The sequence below is a fragment of the Aythya marila genome, assembly GCF_965140915.1.
Source record: "Aythya marila genome assembly, chromosome: 3".
NCBI classification, from domain to species: domain Eukaryota; kingdom Metazoa; phylum Chordata; class Aves; order Anseriformes; family Anatidae; genus Aythya; species Aythya marila.
In genome coordinates, this window is record NC_139044.1 from 62178274 (window position 1) to 62193221 (window position 14948).

At 43.6% G+C, this 14948-nt stretch overlaps 1 protein-coding gene across 2 annotated transcripts in view; it reads right to left on the reverse strand.

Annotated features, from left to right (window-relative positions):
• BACH2 (BTB domain and CNC homolog 2) overlaps nucleotides 1–14948 on the reverse strand; it is a 188823-nt gene that overhangs the window by 100962 nt on the left and 72913 nt on the right. Inside the window, exon 3 of one of the 2 annotated variants that reach the window (XM_082756344.1) lies at nucleotides 2910–3014. The gene's annotated coding sequence lies outside the window, so the exon portion shown is untranslated. Of the gene's footprint in view, nucleotides 1–2905; nucleotides 3015–14948 lie in introns of both variants that reach the window. The other variant, XM_082756343.1, reaches the window with a different exon arrangement.

The following is a 14948-nucleotide window of genomic DNA, read 5'->3' on the forward strand; positions in this document are numbered from 1 at the left end:
ATTCACAGTTTCAAAGAATTACAGCAAATGCTTACTGCGAACAGCAGTGTTGTGAGGCAACAGACCAGACCTGGTGGGAAAACCAGAGCAAGGAGATGCACAAAAAAGGTAAGTTCCAAAGTAAATGCTCCAGTGCTGCTAGGAGTTACATCAAAATGAGCAATCAGCTGAAGAAAAGCTACCAGTAAGCCAACGCATGAGACTGCCTAGAATGTTTTAACAGTTAGGCTAATGAATCACTGTGTACATGTGAGCAATGTTCTTACAGTCAGGGTACTGCAGCTAACTAGTCTCTCTGATGGGTGAGAACAGTGTCTCTTCCATTGTCATCGCGACCTGTGGTTTAATTGATATTTGAAAACCTCTAAAGATCTTCCAGTGAAAGGCAGGTAACATACATTTCGAAGACAAAATTCTGTGGTATTACAGTATTTGCAACAAGTCAAACCATTATTTCATGAAATAATTCACACTGGGTGAAACACAAGAAGTTTCAAGACATGGAGAAGAAAAAAATATCAAATTTCCACTTGTGTGTAATAACTAACATAGTAAGAAAGAAAAAAGGACGACAGACATTTGTGAGAAAATGCTGCAAAACCACGAACTTTCAAAAGTGCCCAGAATGCTATTTTCAGCTCATGTGGATGCAGCCCAAACTATCTACAACTAACCAAGGTGCATCAGAAGAATGTCATCATTCCACTTCCACCACAGCGTCATTACCTTTTGCCCATTATTCACCCAACTCTGTCAAACCCTACAAAACAACCTAAGACTTTTATACTTCAAGCAGCTGAGCAGCTGCAAAAATAACCCTCTAAAAATATTTAATACTTAGTCCCACTCAGCAGCTGGAAAAACAATTACTGATTGAAAAATTCAGTGCTTGATATTACTTAATAGATGGGGAAAAACTATTCCTGAATCATAATTAATGTTTTTTTTAACCATTTAAAAGCATGCATCTGCTGTTTGAGGCTTCACAGAGAGACAATATGTGGCTTTCTGGCACCATTAAACACACTAAAGCAGTTGAATTTGAGGGACGTGAGGCAGAAAGCCACGGTGGAGTAGGGAATCCTTCAGGGACTTGGTATAACTGAGACTGCACAACTACCTCAGTAGCATGCACCCTGGGACACCAGGTCTGAACCCAGCCTACGACTACCTCAGGGTAAATGAAATAAATGCAGAGCTCCAGCTCCTGGTGCCACAGGGATTCAAACACCGTGACACACGATGAAAGAAAATACAGTGGTAACAGCAATAAAATGAGGCTCCCCTCAAAATGTCCACAACGCCAACAACGGGGCCTGGTCACAGTGGGGCTTCCTGCTGGGAAGTGCCGTGCCGCCATGTCGGAGGAGACCAGAAGCTCTTGTGACACCCAGAGGTGCCAGGCACCTGCCTCCCCTGCTGGAAACTCCACTGGCTTGGGTTGGGGCTTACACTGCAGAAGCAGACAGACCGTGTCCAGGCAGAATGCCAGCCAAAACCAAATTTCTGCAGAATTTTCCCCAAGCAACTCCCTGACTAACTGTCCACTAGCCACATCAGAGGCATCGCACCCTGGCAGCAACCATGCCCTTTCTAACTCTTGTTCACGTCCACCCATCTTGAATCAAGCTGAGCAGTTGCCTGGTAGGCATTGAACGATGATGAAATGGCAGTCAGGGCACCTGGCAGAACTGAGTCAAGGATTTTTGTCATGCACAACCTCACCTGGGAAGGATCCAGGTGTGCCAGTTGACTAAACTGAACAGAAATCCAGAAATAAAACCTATTCCAAATAAAGCTCTCAATTGCTTTACCACTTGGGTTCAAGGACTCAATGTTGGAATTAGCACTTTTTTTTCTTTCTTTTTAAACAGGTTTATGTAAAGCAAATGTAATCTGTAGGGAATATTTTGCAAGGTGCTAAGCAGTTTGAGCAACCTGTATAATGTCCCTAACTGTAAGTGACTTGAGCCCTGAATCATTCATGCTCCTGCCCTTTTTCTCTGAAGTGCCTGTATTATCAGGGGCCATTTCAAGGGAAATACACTTAAGCCATAAATACCTCTCGTATCAGGATAACCTGCCTCATCAGCGGCAGAAAAACAAAGGCAATATAAAAAGAAATAAAATGGTGTAAAATTTCATGTCACAAACACACCTAAATGGATTATACTTTCAAAAGTAACTGTATAAAATGGCATGATGAGGTTTTCTTGGTGTACTTCTTGAAGTTTTCTAGGACGATGTTACTAACTTTAAGAGTAACCATATTCCCAATGCCATGTCGATGCACTCAATGCAAGTGGCTCTTAATCTGAAACTGGGTCTTGTTCATTGACATATGCTCATTATGGAGACAGCTGACCAAATTTGCTGCCGTTCCCAGTACACTGAGGTTCCCTACCCATACCGACAGCATGTTGGTAGACACAAACCAGTGCTCTTTTCAGATCGGTTAGGGCACCTATCCATGACGTATTTTGAATTCAGATAGGCAGATCACAGTTTATGACCCAAAGCTAAAATGCTGAAGCACACAAAGGCAGGCAGGGATGAACACTAAAAAACCCATGTATGCCACAGAGTGAAATACTGCACCGGCAAATGACAAAATAGATCAATATGTACTTTGCCAGATTTGTTTCTAGACTTATAAGTAGCTGTCTATTCTTGGAAGTGTTTAGGTACTGTGCTGTGCAGTTTTTAAGCAAGTCACCAAAAAGCCTTTAAAGGATTTTCGATAAATGCTTCAGACATGGCAGTCTGAAGCTCATGTTCTCATGGGCACTGCTACTGTCTAGTAGATATTAGTAAAACTATGAAATTATAAGGAACAGTCAAAACATCCAGAAAATGCCCCCAAAATAATGAAACCATTTTATGCTGCTTTTGAAAAAATACTTACTTACAACACAGTTCTGGAAGTGATTTCCAAGCAAGCCAACTGCTGCTTTAGACAGTTTACTGGATGGTGTGGCTCAGCTCTTTCATACAAGAAGCACCTACAGTTATATCTGGAAAAGGAAATAAAACCAAAATTCTTTGTGAGCAAATACGCAAATAAAGTCATTTTTCTTTCTAAAACCATAATCAGGTTAAAACCAGCTTTAGCAGGACTATATGAAATTCTCATGCCAAGCTTCAAGTGTGTTGTCCATTTACAGGAACAAGCACTGAAGCACAGTCAAAGCCGACCTAGGAGGCTGGAGCTGAGAGCAACCGTGCTTTGAGAACAAAAACATGCTGAACGTATCAAAGCAGCGAACAACCTGGCGCAGCTGTTTTTCTCATCTAGTTCTACTTGAAGCATTCTCAGGAAGCGCAAAATGAAATACTGGCGTTAGTGTCAGAAACCTAGGTGATTTCAGCAGGGCCAAGAACTCCAGGCACCAACTTCTTTTTCTCTCTTGAGTGGGTGTTCACTTGTAAGTTTTAGACATGTTAGCAATTCAATGACTGAACGAATTAATGTTCAACTTAACAGTCATTGTTAGGCTGGGAGGTTATTACTGCTTGTTCTGTTACAGTGACAGATTAAAATAGGTTTGTATCTGAAAAGTTGTTTTCCACAATACATATTCCCTGACTTTTCGTACCAAATCATTTTCTTCCATCACGTCAACCCCTATTGTGTGACCCATCACTGTGAACTCCGCCACAACGGCTGGGATGGGCAAGGAGAAACACCACGGGGACAGACGAGGAAGAGATGGAGCTCAGCCCCTGCTCCTTCTCTTTGGGCTGCCATCTTCTTTTCTCCAAGCATTTTATGTCGCTTATACGAGACTTCTCGACAAAGGAGCACACTCACATTTGCAGGCCATGTTCTACTTTTAAAGCAAGCAAACAAAAGCACAACCCAAAAGCAAAGAGAGGGCTTGACTTCATCCAGCTACTTAGTGAACAGAGGAACCTGTTCACTATCAGGCACTATTTCCATACACAGGATGGAAAGTTGTGATTTCCCAAACCCCAGACTGGAAGGCAGGATCTTATCAGTGGAAAAAGCAAGCACCAAATTTCAAGGTTGAGCTGACTGGTATGGAAGAAGAAAAAAATACCACTACATGTCTAATTTTTGCAGACTCAGATCCATTTTGTACTAGTAAATGAGTTTTCATCCTTTCCTCCTTCATTTTTTTTTTTTTTCTTTCAGGGTAGATAGCAAGCTGCTGACAACTCACACTGTACTAAGAGCTGTTCACACTGCACAAAGTGTTTACCACTCACAACTGATGCTAAAAATTAATTTACAGCACCACTACAGAAAGCTTTGACAAATTGTCATGTGTTGACACAGTCATAAGTTGTTGGTTAAAAAAAGTAACACTTCCCTCTTCTGCCACCTCATGTTTGAGATCAGGGATGGGCACATTATGCAAAGTTTGAGGGTTTGTAAGCTTCACAAATGTTTGGGCTTCACAAAACAAGCTAGGTTGTGAAACTTTTTTCTCTTACAGTTAGGCGTGTGTTTGTTGCTAAAAAGACTCTAGTAAGAAAAAAAAAATATCCTTTCTCATCTACCAAGATCTGTGTGTTGTGCAAAACCAGGAGAAAAGGCTGTAAAATAAATAACCCTGCACGATAGTTGTTCTTCCCATGTGAACGATAAGATCAGACCCGTGACAAATACCCAGCTACTCAGAGCTGCAGACACCACCCACCTACTGTAGAAAGGAAAAAAAATATATAGCTGCAAGTAAGAGTTTTAATTGTTCTCAGCTGTCACACAATGTTATCTTAAGTGAACGCATTTATTTCTCAATTCTTCTGTATTGCTCTATAAGAAAAAAAAAAAAAAAAGAGCAGTGGTGTTCATCAGACAAGGTCCAATTCGATTTCCGTGTACTCAAGATAGTAACCATTAGTCAGCACTTGTGCCCGCGGTGGCTCTTAAATTTTAACTCCTCCTTTTCTTGGTCAGGGCAGGATAAATAACCTGTCTTGTTTACACAGCAGAATTGGTAATGGACACAAAGGCAGTTTTGGCTGAAAGGAGAAGTGTTTCAATAGTACTGTGCTAATGTAAAATGTTAGCCGCACCCTGGACTAAATCACGGCTCAGAAACAAGGCTACGGCTGGGGAGAACCAAAGCAATGGGAGATAAGCCAGGCATCCACTTGGTCAAGGTAAAATGACCTGAAGTTATCTTCATCTTTCTTTTCTCCTAAAGTTTATCTTTAAGCTGCCCGGCGCTTCTGAGAGCCATCCATGTGAAGCCAAGCTGACGTACTCCGATGTCAGTAACAAGCAGGACGTGAAGACTGCCAGTGGAAGAAAGAAGAAAGGAAGATAAGCTGGGCCCTACATCAGGCAGGAGTTGGAACACTAGAAATATTTAGGGCAGCATGACACAGCACAGAAAAAGACTGTCAGTCAAGTGGGCTTCATGGGGAGCACCGAAGTGCCACGTTTTCCACCAGCAATCTATCCTTCCAACACTGACAGCTCTCATTCAACTCCACCACCTTCTGCAGCACACACTGAGCAAGAATGCGAAGGAAATTCATTCAGGAAATTAACTTTGCAATACAAGGAATTTATTTCCCTCACCCCCCTCCCCCCAACATTCATACAAAGGGGAGATGCTTTGAGTGGTTCCTGACCCCTGAAGAAAGGCAACTCTGTACCTTCGCGGAGGTGATCCATTCACCCTACCCTGCGCCTGCAGCAGTGCAAGCAGTGATGCCTGTAATTTCTCTACAAAACCTGAGGTGCATAATCTCAACCAAAAGGAGCTCCTGCAATACATTAAGCGGATGAAATTTCATACAGACTCCTCGCTTGCTCACACCTCACACACCTTCTCTGAACTTTTTTTTTTTCTGCTAAAATGCAGAAATCTCACACCGCACTATTCAACTGGCTTTATTGCCAGTGAAACCAATACTGTGTGAACTTGCTTTTGAGACCTTGGTTTCATGTTAGCAGTGGACTAACACAGCGATTTTTGCACAACACATGTAGAAAACTGGTAGCTCCCCATGGACCTACTCGGGCTAGCAGAAAAGCAGCACATGTCCCAGTACAGAGTTTCTTTACGACCTGAGATGTTACTCTGAAAAACGACACAGATTACTCTCTGGTACATCTAATGGAAGCAGAGACATTTACGTCATTGCACTCAGGATGGACATTATCTCGTGCTGCTGATTGGAATGATATCATCCATGATTAATTAGCTTAGATTGATGTACATTTAGAAAAGCAATCAAGAGGCACCTCCTGTCCCCCATCGATAAAATCTTGCAAAATCTCATGCAGGAGCACATGCCTGCTTTAACCAAGGCAGGGCCAGTGCAAGAAAATCAAGAAGGGTTCAGCAACTGGGCAGTGCAGACAGGGACACTCCTGTGGCCTCCCTAATCCACACCTCTGTGCTGCCCTTCAGGTTTTGGCATGGGGAGGATGGATGGCAGTGTCTTGGCCAGTCTACATCCCACTGCTATTTGCATGGTGTTAGAAGATAGCCACAAAGATGACGCTCAGCCCATCAAGCCCTCACCAAGATTTCAAAAGTAGAAGGGAACATATGAATCTGTCCTGCTCTCTTGATGAGTAATGGTTGGACTTGATGATCTTAGAGGTCTTTTCCAACCTAAATGACTCTATGACTCTATGACTCGATGATGCACAAATGTTGCCGAAGGGGTGCAATAAAAAAAAAAGTACAATAAATAAACTGAGAAATGAGTTGTATTGACACTGCCTGCATGTGATGCAGATTGAGTGACACCACATCTCTGCCTAGAAAGGAAAAAAAGGAGAGGTGCGGCTGCCTTGTTCCCTGGGCACCACTGTTCCAGCCAGTGAGGGCAATGCTGGGGTTTAAGCCGGCCCCTCCTCTCCCAAAGCAAGAGATGTCAGTGGCTACGACGTGGGTAATTTTCCTGTCTCTGCTCTGCACCCGTCTGTACATTGCTGCAAAGGTCACCGCGTCATATCTGTTACACTGAGGCCTGCCGCCCACCAGCAGGCAGGGAAGCAGCTTATCTGGGCAGCCTGGCAGGACCTCTTGCGAGCACTTGGGTGAAGGGGAAAAAACCTTGCAGCTTTCTACAGTGTGGGGGCTTCAAAAATAGCTCCAGTTCTTAAGAAGGGACTGAGATGCTCAAATTACCTTGAACTGAAAGGATCTCAACCTACACCAGCTCTGCTCTGCAAAGCCCAGAGACATCACTCCCTTTCTGACTCTCCCTCCCCAGTGTGGGAGAGGGAGCGCTGGGAAGCGACAGCTCTGTAAGCATGAAGTGGTGGGGAACAGGATCAGATCTTCCTTCGTGCCTCTCTGGAGCACACCTTAAGCTTCCAGACCTCTCAAGCAGAAGGAACCTGGTGGCTCTGTGAAGAGTTTAATCACGGGAAAACCAGCATCCACGTTTCCCCTTTTGTGGGCTCCATCAAAAAGGCAAGCACCCCTCGGGAGGCAGAGTGGGAATTGTCTGCCCCCTGCACAGAAATGTACCCAGACACATGCACATGGGCCTCCCTCTCCTCTCCCTCTCACTTTAAGCCTTTTTCTAACTGCATACATTACTGTATTTTTTCACAACTTTCTTAGCATTACATCTGTTGTATGCTGCGTAACAATCAATGCCAGCATTATCTATAGCATTAGCAAAGAAGCAAAACATGTAATTCATTGAAATAGGACTCTCTTCTTCCCCAGCTCCTCATAGCCATTTTTGGCTATGTTAAATAAATCCATCTGCTTTCCTGCTTGACTTCAATCTACTGTGATCAAACCTTTACCAAAGCTAGAAGCATTTTGTTTCTAACGAATATATTCCCATGGCTGCTCCCAAGTCAAGACTCTGCTTCTGGCTTAGACAATGTCATACAACTTTTATTGTAACGCAATGCTTACAAACAAATGAACTTTAAAATTCAGTTAAATGACAACACTCAGCTGAGGGACTCTGGAGGCTTAGCTATCACAGGAGCAAAAATCACTCTTTGTATTGCTTTTTTAGAACTGACGGTAGGATTCTCTGGATGTTTTTGAGCCACCTCATGCCAGAAAAATAACTAGATAACAAAGAAAACCTAGAGATATAGGGTTTTGTGAGACCTTTAGCAAAAGTGTTTAAATCAGACCATTTTGGTTAGTACATACTGAAATCCTCAGATCTACGTCATGTGGTGCCGCCTTGCATATGCAACCTGATTATGAGCCAACAGAAGGAACCAACTCCAGAGATCAGAGATTGGTCTCACCTGCCAAAATACAGCACTGCAGCTGTATTTTTATTTATATACAGCTTTTCCTGACCTTTCCATCCCCAGCGATTCCCACAGGAGAAAACATTGCAGGAAAGGTACCAAAGAAGTTAACTGGTAGCATATGATTCATCTTCTACCCCTGCTGATAAAGACAACTCAATGGAAAGAAGAACATATGCCCCATGTCCTCTCAGGTGTGCTCAAGGAACAAAGTGGTGGGACACTGCAGGGAAAACCTCTGGCACTTACCCCCAAAATACAAAAGAATCCCAATTTCAGGAGTTGCTGGCGTGCAGTGAGGACATGTTCAACACACTGTCAGACCGCTCATGTTCAACAACAAATGTTGAAGAGGCGAGTGAAGGTTTCACTCAATCCTAAATCAGTCCAGTTCCTGTCTTCCCAATGGCTTCCCTCACCATCAGAAATGCTTTGGTTTGGATTTTAGTCAAGTCTGGTTTACAGTTCTCAAATTCAGCTGTTAAAAAAAAAAACCCTGCTGGAACGCCTTACTCATTACGCAGCCTTGCAAAAATTATTAGCTATGTTACAAGGCATTTCCCTTTGGGGACCAGAAAGGGTGAAGAAAGGGGATGGAGAGTGACAGTCTGTGGTTTCTAATGCAGCAGCAAGAAAATAAATAAGTAAGAGGAATACAGGATATAATGTGTTTACATTTGTCAAAACAAGTTTCCTGGAGACAGTGAGGGTTCATGCTGCTGAGCTGTCACTTCTGCTAGAAACTGCTGCCTCATGCTATCGGGAGGTCAGTCACTGACCTACTTTCTGATAGAACTGAATTAATTTGCTACTTCTGTACACAAACCTTTTTTTTTTTTTTTTTTTAAAGGGATACTCAACAAATTCTTTAGAAGTTGCTTTTTAAACCAGCTTGGAGCTTCACCTAATGGTGTGCAAGGACATTATGCTCCCTGGCATAGGGCCCACTATGCTCGGTCTGCTTATCCTTTTGGAAAAATCCATACAGAATATTTTTAATGAGTTGACACAACAAATAATGTCTGTCCTTTTTGAACTCTTACATTACACTAACACTCAAATGCTTGCGATATAACCTATTACAGACAATAACGGAGGACGGCACTCAAATAATGCTGTTCTTTGTCCAGGCTGCTCCTGAAATAGATGCCTACTGCAACAGGATTAGCTCCCCAAATAGACAGATGCATGACATGGCATATTTATAGGATTAAAACACATGGTTATTAATAGGAAACAAAATGAGTAGGCGAAACTTATAAACTAAATACCTGTTGATCCGATCATCCCCTGCACAGAGCCACACAGCAAACATCTGCACTCACTGGGAGACAGTGGTCCGTCAGGAGCTCTTACACTACAGCATTATACTCAGAAAGTGAAGTGGCAGAAGTAGGAGCAAAAGAGGTGGCATCTGCCTGCATGATTTGCTTAATGGCTACATGGACAGAGATCTAATGGCATTACAACTAACACCTGCATCGGGCCTCTCAGGCAACCTGTTCTCATACTTCTCCATCTTCCACCTGCAATGTGAAGATAAGGATCTCCTCCAAATGCTTGGCTTGGTTAGTGCTGAGACACTGGGGTAGAGACTTGCACTTTACATTCCCCAGGGTCCAATATAACAATAAGGGAGGTAGTACTGACTACCAGACAATTGCTAGTATCAAAACAGATTTATGATCACTTGAGTTCTTGGACTTGATGAGGCTGATGTTGCCAAAGATAACTATGCTAAAACTAGCACTTCCAACTTCAAGTGCATTTCTGTCAACCTTTTTAGCTTTCATCTCTGCATATTTACAAGCCCCAAATCTGAAGTTCAAATAAATCCAATAATTCACTCAAACCCACCAGGATTTGAAAACATTAGGGAAGTGTCAAGATGTCATCGAGCTTGTTCTGCGGAAAAGAGTACTTTATAGTTTCAGAAAGAAATAGACAAGGGAGCTATTTAACGAGATGGTGGCATATTGAAACATGGAGAGATAAGTAATTAATAGCTACCTTCTTTAAGTGAAAACTTTTCTGAGTGAAAGATCAGTTTATATGAAAAACTACAAGTCAATTGCTGCCATTTTGGGTGGATAAGAACTGTCACACGTTAGCATCTCCATTACCATGAAGAGTTTTACTCCTCTGAAGCAACTCACTAAGCTCTTCACATAAAACAGCAAGTGGGAAGCAAGGAACTAACAGAAGGAGATACCAAAGAAATGTCGAAGTTCACAACTATCATTCTAAGGAAAAATGTTGTAAGAAATCCATGAAAGTGGAGGAGACTCTCCCACGAAACGTTAAAGCTAAGGCAACAGATTCATTTTAGTCCCTAGGTGAAAGAGCAATTGCATGACTGTATAGACACCATCACTGGGATTCAGAACATTGGCCAAATAACTTCTATAGGTTGGTACCTCAAAACATTTTCCTATTAAAAAGGTCCAATATTCTACTAGGACGTCATTTGATTCAGAACCCTCTTCACCTTCGTGTGCGGGTTTCTTTACTAAACTTCTATACAGATTCCAGTTGAATGCATGGCACCATAAAATAAACAAAAGGGGAGAAAGGGAAAAATAGTCATGCTCCAAGAAATAGGAAGTATAAATTCATTAATTAAGCATTTAATTCTTTTTTATCTCTCATGTCTGCCTCCACAGTTTAAAGTCTCTCTTGGCAATCAACCAATTTTGGGATTCACTGCTGTCATGCAAATCATGGCAGTACTTTAGCTAAAAAGGCACTGTCAAACATAATGAAGTTTTCCTTCAGCTTGTACCCACACTGGTGCTGCACACAGCACACACACGACTTCGGAGAACTACCTGGTGAGGTGGGATATCGGGCTTTACCTACATGAGCTCACAAAGACTGCAACTTGTCAGAAGTGGCAAGGGCACAACTGTTTCATCTAGGTCATTGGGACCACATGCCATAGGAACCATACCAGAGTGTCATTTATTATGTTACCACTAACACCCAGTCTGCTTTGAAACATATTTGAGAATTTTCAGTCATTTTCTTGCATTTTCTTTCCAACCTTGCAACCACAAAGAAGTCCATCTGCACACACCTCAAAGACATACTATAAATATGGAAAAATTTTCCAGCACTTCCCCATTACGGCTCAACTTCCTTGCTGAACCAGGGTCCCCATTCCCTGTCCCGCACCCAGGGCTGCTGTGCACCAAGCCCAGGAAAGACACGCCTGAGGGGTGCCAAACTGGGCACATCTCTCTATTTGGTGTTTTAACACCTTGCTTTCACACTGGTCCTACTGCAATTGGTGTTGCAGTAGGGCAAGGGTAAGTGAAGCAGTCCAGTACGCTTGAGGAGCATTTATTATAAGGCTTTCCAATACATAACGATAGGAATCTGCTGACTCAGGTGAAGGTGGTGCTGATGTCCTCACTATAAACTCCATTTACAATGCACATTTGGCTGCTTCCCCTGACCTCATAGAATCCCAAAATGGTTTGGGTTGGAAGGGACCTTACAGGCTATCTAAATCCAACTCCCCCGCCATGGGCAGGGACACCTCCCACCAGAACAGGTTGCTCAGAGCCCCATCCAGCTTGGCCTTGAGCACCTTCAGGGATGGGGATGGGACTTCTTCCTGCTTCACCCATCCCCAGAAAGCTGTGGCCTGGTGGCCGACACTCCTGCTGCTTTGACTCCCAGCAGCGAAGGAGGCCACAGGCTCTGTGGGTAGGGACCGTAGCCCTACGTTGAGGCAGCACGGCCCACTCGGCCTCTGGGCAACGCTGCAATGGAAAGGGCGATAACCCAAATGCTAAAGAAGGGCAAATACTCAGTCCTGGAACAACAGCATGCTTTAGGCTGAACACCTGGTGGCCCACAGCTCGAAATAGAAATTTGTGTGACAAAAACTGCATGACATGAAAGTCTGTAGCAAAAAGAAACCCAGCAAGCTGCGCTGCTTAGAATCTCATTTTCCAGCCCCTGGTGAAGTCCAAGCAGCTCAAACAAGGATCTGTAACATCGCTCTATGAGTAAAAGCTATTTTAAACTAATTTTGGCAGCTACCAGGAGCTGTAACCAGGATGCCTTCCAGCGTTTTTCTGAAAGCAACTGCTGGCCAGCAGCATGTCGGGACAGCCGCTGGCTCCGTAAGGGAGGTGCCGACACCTCCTCCGCCACCCAGACAACGTGCACGGGGTTCCTGCGGCCCAGAGCCCGTCCACACAGCTCCTCGGACAGAGGAAGAGTATCATCGATAAAACCTAGACTCTTCCAAGTTCAAGAAGTTCCCCTTCCTTAAAATGAGTGTTAGAGAATACCTAGTAATGAGCTGCAAAGTCCTTTTTTTTTATAGGCGCTCGCTTGAGGTGACCCCCCGTAACTCATATCCACTTTGTCACTTCACCTTTCCAAACTTAAGACGGTAAAACAGCTTTTACAACTGCACGTGATCATGACACTTCTGAAGTATAAAAACATCTTGCGTATTTTTCCATTTTTCAACAGAAACGAACATCCCAACCCAGACATGTGGACTGTGATATCCATTTGCTACCATTTCTGATCCTGGCCACTTCTGCACCAGCCCCCAGAGACACGTGAGCTCGAGGCAGCTTCCACAAATGCCAGCACACCCCGAATTTTGTGGGAGCACAACTTGTCATTGAGAAGGCCCTGAGGCAACACAAAGCTCCCATCTCAGCTTCCTACCTGAGGATGTGTGGTCAGAGGACAAGGTGAAGCCTCATACCACACAGTATAGGCTAGAATGCATTAAACTTAGTATTTACGGAGAGGTCTACAAGAACTAAATGCCATTTTTCCAATGCGCACCACAGGAACATGTGCATCATGAGAAAGGAGTGGTGTAGTGCATCTGCGTTGGAGGGAGGGAGGGAAGGAGGTCAAGTAACACAACTTGGAAACAAAAAGCAGGAGAATTTTATGTGGAGATGGCACTGCAGGAGGAGGGGAAGAGGTTTTGTTTTGCACAACCACAGCAAGGCCTCTGGGGACAGCCACGTGCAGGGGAGCGAGGGGGACGGGCAGGAACACTGCTCACATAGCTTTGCGGGCAGAAGATGAGGTGGAGGTCATGTCCTTCCTAAGAAAACTTCTGCCTGCACTATCACCCAGGGCAAGAGTGGCTGTCCTACAGAGAAAGAGCAACGCACTCGCTTGGTCAGCCTACGCGACCCAGGGCTGAGCTTATGGAAAACAACAAATCCCAGGAAGCGAGGCTGCTCCACGCAAACCGGACACAGACAGACTGCAGCAGCTGAGATACATAACCAGAGTGACATAATGTTCGAAAATATTTCTGTGCTTACTAAGACAACAACAAACTGAACCCTGATGCTGTATTTTGGGCACAATAACTAAAGCTATCTTTAGACAGGGAAATGAGAAGTATGTGCGTACAGATGTTCCAGCACGCATGAAAAGCAGAGAATTGGAAAAAGCGCCGACTTCCAAGGCTCATAAAAATGCTTGCTGTAAATAAGGGTGGGAATAAATACACCAGGCAATGCTGAATCAAAACCTAAAAGAGCAGGCAAGAAGCCAGCAGTTGGTCATGGACTGGTCAGGTTTAATGGCTGAACGCTTCCCTCAGCTTCTCTGCTTCTGATGGATTTTTTGCAGGTATTATTCCCTTCTGTCGACCCTCCCTACGTTTTACTCCTTCTGCCAGCTTTTTCATGCAGCTTTCTGACTATCTCACTTTTGCAGATCCTCTCCTGGATGCGTGATTGAAGCTATAAATTCACATCTACACATCTGTAACAAAAATAGTTTTTCTAAAAGCTATTCTTCTTCCCTATCAATGGTGACACAAATGATATAGAGTCACCAGCAATTCGGGGGTCTTGCTGCAGCTTTAAACACCGACCAAGACAGAGAGTAATGCTCTGTCTCACAAGGAAAACAGCAATAATGGAACTTTTCGCTTTTTCTTTCTTTCCTTTTTTTTTTTTTTTTTTTTTTTTCTTAATATAAAGCTGTTATTCTTGGAATCATTTCTATTTCTGAAGAATTGAAAAATACAAGAGGTAACCTCAAAGCTCTTGCCCCATGGAAAAACTATTATTTCCTAAAGCAAAACATAATTATCACCTCTCTCCAGAAAAAAAAAACTTGGAGTCCATTAAGAGAGGGCAGATCTAATATACCATGACCACTGCTCAGCTAGTAGTAGTAGAAAGAAGAGGGTAGCAACTAACAAAGTACAATTTACACATCCCTTGAAAAAAAGTTCTCTAAGTAGGACATTAAAGATAAGGACAGATGCTTCCATATTTGCTTATGACCGGGCCCTGCTTTTAGTAGAAAAGCATTGTACTAGCGGCAGGGTGATGGGCAACCTCAGAAAGGAAAGCAAAAATGCACCAACAAGAACAAAGACAGTTAGCAGAGACTGATTAAAAAGAAAAAGCAAAAGCAAAAGGGGGGAAGTGTGGCAGATGGAGAGTGCTCGCAGAGGAAGCTTGCTCATACTACAGAGTATTTGGACATTTTAAAGCAAAGCCTACCCCCAGTGAGCGCCTCTGTTAGCCTCCAGGAGAGCCCAGGAGCTTCTCTATTTGCACCCAGGAAAACATCGCTCTGCTTGCAGCAGGTGCATGGAGCCACCACGACCACGGCGTGACAGCCAACCCCTAAAAGGATGCCCATATTTCTGCTGTTGTAGGGGTATTTGCCATGATCCTTGTTAAGATTTTCACACCTAGCAAAGCCACTA